Source organism: Mastacembelus armatus, chromosome 13, assembly GCF_900324485.2.
Source record: "Mastacembelus armatus chromosome 13, fMasArm1.2, whole genome shotgun sequence".
Classification (NCBI taxonomy): Eukaryota; Metazoa; Chordata; class Actinopteri; order Synbranchiformes; family Mastacembelidae; genus Mastacembelus; species Mastacembelus armatus.
In genome coordinates this window covers 14,673,748-14,680,779 of record NC_046645.1, presented here as the reverse complement: position 1 = coordinate 14,680,779, position 7,032 = coordinate 14,673,748, and the positions used below count along the sequence as shown (strand labels likewise).

Genomic DNA, 7,032 nt, shown 5'->3' with positions numbered 1-7,032 from the left:
ATGATTAGATTTCTAACCTGATTTTTAGATTTTAGAGAAAGAGTCTCGAGGTGACTGCTGACAGTTTCTCTTTGTTTCTGTGGCCCAAAGATGATTATTTCAGTCTTGTCACTTTATTTGTATAAAGTTGTTTCACATCCACCCAGTGATGCAATGCAAACAACTGTTTATACATCAGTTTTGTTACAATCCTTAACAAAAACATTAACAAAGATAAATATTCTCATATCTATGCAGTGTCGAAACTATACAAAATAAAGATACTGTTTATAAATGCTAAATATTGGGGTCAAAATAATGTAGCACCAACTACTTTCATCAAGCTTTTAAAGCAAACTCAGCCAAACTGATGCACATTCATTTATTGCACTCGCAAACTTTGCATTTTCAGAATTTGTGGAATTGTATTTGTTGGTGAGGAATAAAGGTTGTTGGAAACATCACAAGAGACTTTGACATTATTCAGTTAATCCTGTTTGGGTTGGATTGAAAAGCTGATTTGCAGAGCAACGAGGAGATGAGGTGCTGGTGTTTGACCACTAGATGGGGGCCCAGCACTGCTGCAGCAGCAGGAGGCGAGGAGCCGCTGAGCTGCAAGAGCCAGGAGATAAAACATGGATGTGATGGAGACCAGAGGACAGGGATGAAGAAGTGTTGACGGCTGTAATGTAGTGAAGAGGAAACTTTGTGAAAACTGTCTGAGAACTCTCTGACACACAAACATGTGATACTGGTCATGATCTTACATTTTCTTAACTTAGTAGGAATACTACCACTACTCCTGCTGGTCTGACTGCAGCTAATAAACTAATAATGAATAAATAGATGTATTAATAATAATTATAATAGTTGCGACAACTGCAACAATTATAGTGATGTCATTAAGTCTAACTAATAACATCTGACCAGTGTGAGAGACTAAATTGCTCCTAATGTTAACAGCTGTCTGAAAATGACACATTAACACTATATAACACTATATTTGTTGTAATTTCTAATATTTCTTGAACTTATATATGATTCCCATTCTACAGACAACTAAAAGCTTGTTGCAGCACTTTATACTCTGATGTGAATAGATTTAGGCCCTGACTGATGCACAGGAAGAGCTGCTAAAGCTTCTGTAGGTTATTAATACATTAATACATTTAAGTTTTAATCGTCTCTGGTAAATGTCTATGATGTGACTCAGTGCTGAATAAAGAAGATAGTCTATATTCAGATGGATTTTGCCAAACTGTAGATTTTTGTTGGGAAAAAAAAATTCACCACATTAAAGTTATTGTTTCTTATTCATAATTAATAAAATATAATAGATACATTTATAAACACTAAAAGCTGCGGAGTATTTTACCTGCAGTCTTCAGCAGTGCTCACAGAGCACTTGTCAGAGGCCTGCGATGCCAAAGATGGCTGCTGCCCTTTGCCACGCCCACTTCTTTCACACTATTATGTGTTATTTCTCTCAAATAAAGCATAAAAATATGGTTGAACACACTGTTCTAAGGCAAAGTGGCCCCAATAAACATGTGATGGTAGATATTTGGGGAATTGCGGCGTTAAAGGTTGCGCACATGAAGCATCCAGTTCTGCAGTGCTTAATGAGGGGGTGTGATGCTCTGATATTGCAAAAGGAGGATAAAATTCATAAAAATGTGGTTTATTTTGGTCAAATTGAAAAATGTTAATATATTACATTAAAGTGGGGCTTATACAATGTCCATGCATAGTGATTTTTATTGAAAAATCGATATAACTCCGTTGCCTCTGAATATTCAAATTGAAAGTAACGCGCAATCAAATCATTGTCAAATCATTGAGTTCTAGGGGTTTTAAATAGTAGGCATGGAGGGTGAAAATCTCAAACTAATATGTTCCCAGGTATATTACAATATTGTTGTATGCTCTGACTCTACTCTGAGACATTTGTGTTGAGATTTTTGGTGACTTTTGCACAAATTTCGTTCTTAGCCATTTTGCTGAGGCAAAAAAGGACGTTGTGGAGTCCCACAGGTGTTCTCCAGCGAGCCTCCCTTCATCTCTGCCAACATGTCTGGTGAGTATTATATCGGATTTTCAGCTTGAAATCTTTTTGTAGCAATTTGTCCTGTTAGACAGAAAAGAGAAGAAGAAAAAAAAAAAGAAATATTTAGTGGCAAAATTAAAAGCACATCAATGTAACTTGTACAGTAAGTGTTCCTACAGATGTTCATTTCACCACGAAGCCAAATATTCTATAGCAAGCCCAAAATTAAACTTAGAGTAATACATTATTGTAGTTTAATTCTATCAGCTTCCTTGCTGATGGGTGGTTCCGAGTCGTTTGTTTGCATTCAAACACTCCTGTAGAGCTTTACCGACTTTTATGAATGGATTTCATGGTTAATTCTTATGACAGTTTATTCTTATTAATACGAGCCGTCACAAGTGCATGATCTGTACTGAGTTTTTTTTTTTTTTTTGTTAAAGACTAGTTACTGAAACTAAAATTTCAGTAACTAGTCTTTCTGCCTTAGCTGCTTGTGCGTAACAGGACGTTGTGAGTAACCGTGTTAGAGTGGGATGTGTCTGCTGTGTGATTTTGGGCCACTATTTGCCACATTTAAGACAAATCATGAAGTAGCATTTAACTGTATGAATATTTATCAGATGATGTTTTGCAGTCGAGGCTTAATCTCTTATCAAATCGCCTTTTCCAAACGGTTCACCACTCCTGAATGCTTTAAATTACGCCTTTGGGCCTAATTTACGTGCACCTATGCGAGGCGTTCTTTCTGGGTTCCTTAATCAAGCTTCGCCTATAGGGAAAATACGGCTAATTATTCGCTACGCCGTAGTGTTTCATTGTCACATAGCCCATGTTGGGCTAGGGGTGATTTGAATAAAGTAACAAAGGGTTGGAGTAGACTGTAGGTTTGAATTATAAACAGCAGCTGTCGGCATTTTTATAGGACAATAATTTCATCAAAGTGAAACCCAAACTGAACATTTCATTAAATCACCGGACAGATAACTCAGCGCTCACATGCGTAAAGAGTTGACTGGTTTTAGCTGCGTTAACGATACAAACTTTACTTTGGAATCGACCACTGTAAATATCTGGAGCTTAGATCAACAACTCCAACGCGTTTACTAACAAATATTTTACGTTTTAGTCACTGATCTCTTTTTACACTATTAACGTCTCTTTGTGCTTTTATCGCCTCGCCCGACGACTTTATTTAACTTTACCAAACGATCCTACAGGTATATCGTCGTCTAGATCGACCCATGCTTGGATTTCTACATTTACGCCTTTATATCCGTGTTTACGATCACAAATATATACTTACGGTAGCGCGTTTTGTGCCGTTTTCCTTAGTTCCTGGTCTGGGCGTCGTGGCTCGAGAGCGCGAAACGCTTGCAAGTTGCATTGAAAGTGTCTGCTTACGGAGTAATAGGAAACGCCGAGCCGGGAGTTACAGTAAAGATGGAGCCCTTACCTGGAGCTCTAAGGTCGAGGCAGGCGGTCAAAAAATACCTGGAAGCTCAGCGCTGCCAATGCGCCTTTACGCACCGATTATTAGGACCAAGCACTGCACATAGTCCATGCACTTTTGTGTTTATATTACATGTGTTACTAAAGTTTTCTACCTTAAAGCTATTTAGATAAACAGTATATAAGACAATATATTGATATAGTCACTTTGTGCAGAGAATGCAACTGAATGAAAATCAATAATCAATAATGCCTGAAACTTAAAAACATGTATTTCGTGTATTTGATTGAAGAACATGTTGTGGGCTTGAGGGGGAGAAGAGGAGGGGGTGCGGAGCTGTGTTGGGTGGAGAGAAGAAGGAGTCATTATCTGCTATTGTCCAGCGCAGGCTGTTTAGTAAACATGAGGGACATGCTGTTCTCTTCATGCAGATAAGCCGAGGGTGTACCAGGGCGTCCGAGTGAGGACCACGGTCAAAGAGCTGCTGCAGAGGCACAGAGCCCGGGAGGCCAACAGCAAAAAAGTTAAAACGGTAAACACCACCCACCGCCCCCCCCACACACACATTACCCTCTCATCAGGTCCATATACTGTCAAAATGAACTAAAATCAAACTGCCCCTGTAAATGATGTCCTGGCCATCCATCCAAGCCATAAACACGCACATTTGCACACAGACAGACACACACCTTTGGAAGAAAACACAAAAATCTCACAACAAAATCAGTGTATTTCAAAGTCACAACCAAATGTTCTGATAAAAAATATCCTTGTCTTTGTCCCTCCTGCTCACATCTTTTCTCTTCTTTCTGCATACCCCAGACTTGCGCGGATCTTCAAGATTTTTGTGGATCCACATTTTCAAGTAAGTTTACCCACGCAACAAAATCCAATCCAAGATCTACTGCAATATTTGAAACCAGCCTTGACTTACTACACCTACATTTTCTATGCACAATTAGCAAAGTAAGGTCTGTATGTTTATGCCGCGCGCAGTGATTCACATTAGAAATCCAGCCATGGCACAATGTAATATACCCAGTGCACAATAAGCGGCTGGACCAATCCGCACTGGTTGACGCGAAGCAGCTAAAGCGAATACTGACGTTGACTTTGTGTAAAAGTAAAGTCAGCAGTCCTTGATGACCGGTAGTACCTACTGTACCCCCCTCCCACACACACAGCAGGAATAAAATACTAATATGAAAGCCCCAGCTTTGCCCTTCTACTCAGAAAAGTGTACTTGGAATGCAACTCTAGTCAACAATTGACAGCTCTATTCTTGAAGTGCAGGGTCCCTTCTTATAAACGTAGGCTACATTCAAATGTGCTGGCTGATGGTGTCGTGACATCACTCTCTGAACTTATAGGCCTATTTAAAGGTCTTCCTGTGCTCTGTTCTCACGCGGAGACTGGCGTGCACCTTTGTCAAATCGCTCCGTTTGCCTTTGAGGAAGCTTAACTTTTCATTTGCAAAGCATACATGCATCCTGTGCGGCTCTGTTTTTTTCTAACTTTTTTGTGCTCGCCCAGCATGTATCGGTGAACATTTATCACAGGACTGTAATATTTCACCTGCAGCATATACGATTTCACTTTTTCAGTATACTACTTTTTGTGGAATTTTGGCACTCAGTGCTTTTATATATTTATTTCCATCAGGTCGCTACGTGGACCCTCCTCCCTCCATTCCTCAAGAGGACGCGAGCAGCTGTGGCACGCGAGCGTTCCAGCTACGCACCGCCTCGTTCCCGGTACCTGACAGTTCGTGCACCATTCAGATGCAGGGGAGCGCGTTAAACGACATCCATCAACAGGCTGGTTACATGATGTTGCCCAGCAACGGTTACAGTGGTAACAACAGCAACAATAACATCGGCGGCGGCAGCAGCCTCAACGCCTCCCTGCCTCCGCCTCCCACCTTCCCGCTGTCCTGGTGCCACGGACTCTCCTCAGATGCGGACTATTATGGGCATGAGATGGTAGGTTTCTGACACGGACCGAACTGTCCGTTAAACTGTGTGTTTTTAAGTTTTTGTTATTTTGTGTGTTATAAATATGAAAAAAAAAACAATTTGACAGATATAAAATGTGTTATTCTATGATTATTGGTATTAGAAATTAAAATTTTGAAAACAAAACTGTACTGGAAATTAAATATTTCTTATGTGTTCCTAAATAGGAGAGAGTGGTTTCAGATCATTGGTAAACGCTCCAAATTGTAATCTTAAAGTAATGAAGGTTTTTAGCACCTCAGGCACTGTCAGAGTTTATGGTTGTTGGATGGAGGTTTGGCATCGCTGCCTGTCCTTAGCAGAGGCCTGTGTCGACACTTGAATTAAGAATGTAGTAATCCCTGTATGTTTGTGTGGCCTCGAGGTACATTTAGAAGACTTTTTATTTTTTTGTGCTTGTAATCACATCATTTTTGTTTGATAAAATCCACTTCATCCAGTGGGCTTATAGAACAGGCTAATACTCACATAGGTCAATATAGACACACATCACTGGAGGAACACTATCATTTCAGAGGCTTTAATAGAAAGGAATAATTAGTGTAATTCACCCCACTCACAGGCATCCATGGTGAGCATATGTGGTCTAGTGTCACTTTGATCACGTCCCATGACGTATTTGTAAACTCCTGCTAAAAATAACGCTCATCATCCTCCCTGTCTTCTTCTCTGTCAGGCTCCCTGCTCCCCAGCAGAGACGCTGAAGCTCTGCAGCCCCATGGATCACAACAGCTATTCGCCGCAGGACTCGTTCTCCTCCTCTTCTTCCTCCTGTTATGACTCGCCCACCAGGATGGAGACCAGTTACCGCAGCTTTGCCTCAGAGCACTACCACTATCAGCACTGCAACCTCCAGGACTGTTTCTGCATGTCTCACTGTTGGCCGGGCCAGCAGGAGAGCTTCTCTGCCCCCGAATATGCACCTTACTACAACCCCACAGACTATCCATATGCCTGTCCTATGGAAGAGACCTATTTTAAGAGAGATTTGCAGATGAGCTCTGAAATGTGTTATAATGTACTATGATGAGACCTTCAATAGTGTTGTTTTGACTTCTCGCTGTAAATATGATTCGTTTCAAGTATTAAGTACGACTATTTGCTTGATGCCCCCTCCCTTGCATTTCAGTGTGCTTTGGCCTTTTTTTTTTTTTTTTTGAATGAATATGATGAATGCTGAATGTATGGAAAGGCTGATATTTTTGCATTAATTACCTTTTTTTAGTACCAAAGTTTATTTTCATATACATAACTTGTTGCTATTCTAAATAAAAATGTGTCAAACTCACTAACATACTGTTTTTTTTGTTTTTTTTTTACTTAGGATTCACAGACGTAAGTCTAAAGCAGAACATGTTGTGACGACTGCTCAGGGTTCAAAGGCTTTTTATTGTTGTTTCAACCATGTACATTGAATACAGTGCATAATATAGTGCATAGTGAAGTGAAACAACATTCCTCCAGGAACCATGGTGCTAAATAATAGACACGCACAAGTGCATGTGTACAAGCAGTGCAGACAGTACATTAGACAATGT

At 40.2% G+C, this 7,032-nt stretch overlaps 1 long non-coding RNA gene across 1 annotated transcript; it reads right to left on the bottom strand.

Annotated features, from left to right (window-relative positions):
• Positions 1–347: 347 nt before the first annotated feature.
• LOC113125721 (uncharacterized) lies at positions 348–3,669 on the bottom strand. The gene is made up of 3 exons (XR_003295172.2): positions 3,333–3,669; positions 1,355–2,107; positions 348–661 (listed from the first exon to the last, which is right to left on the bottom strand). It is a non-coding gene; the product is annotated as an uncharacterized LOC113125721 (long non-coding RNA).
• Positions 3,670–7,032: the final 3,363 nt, after the last annotated feature.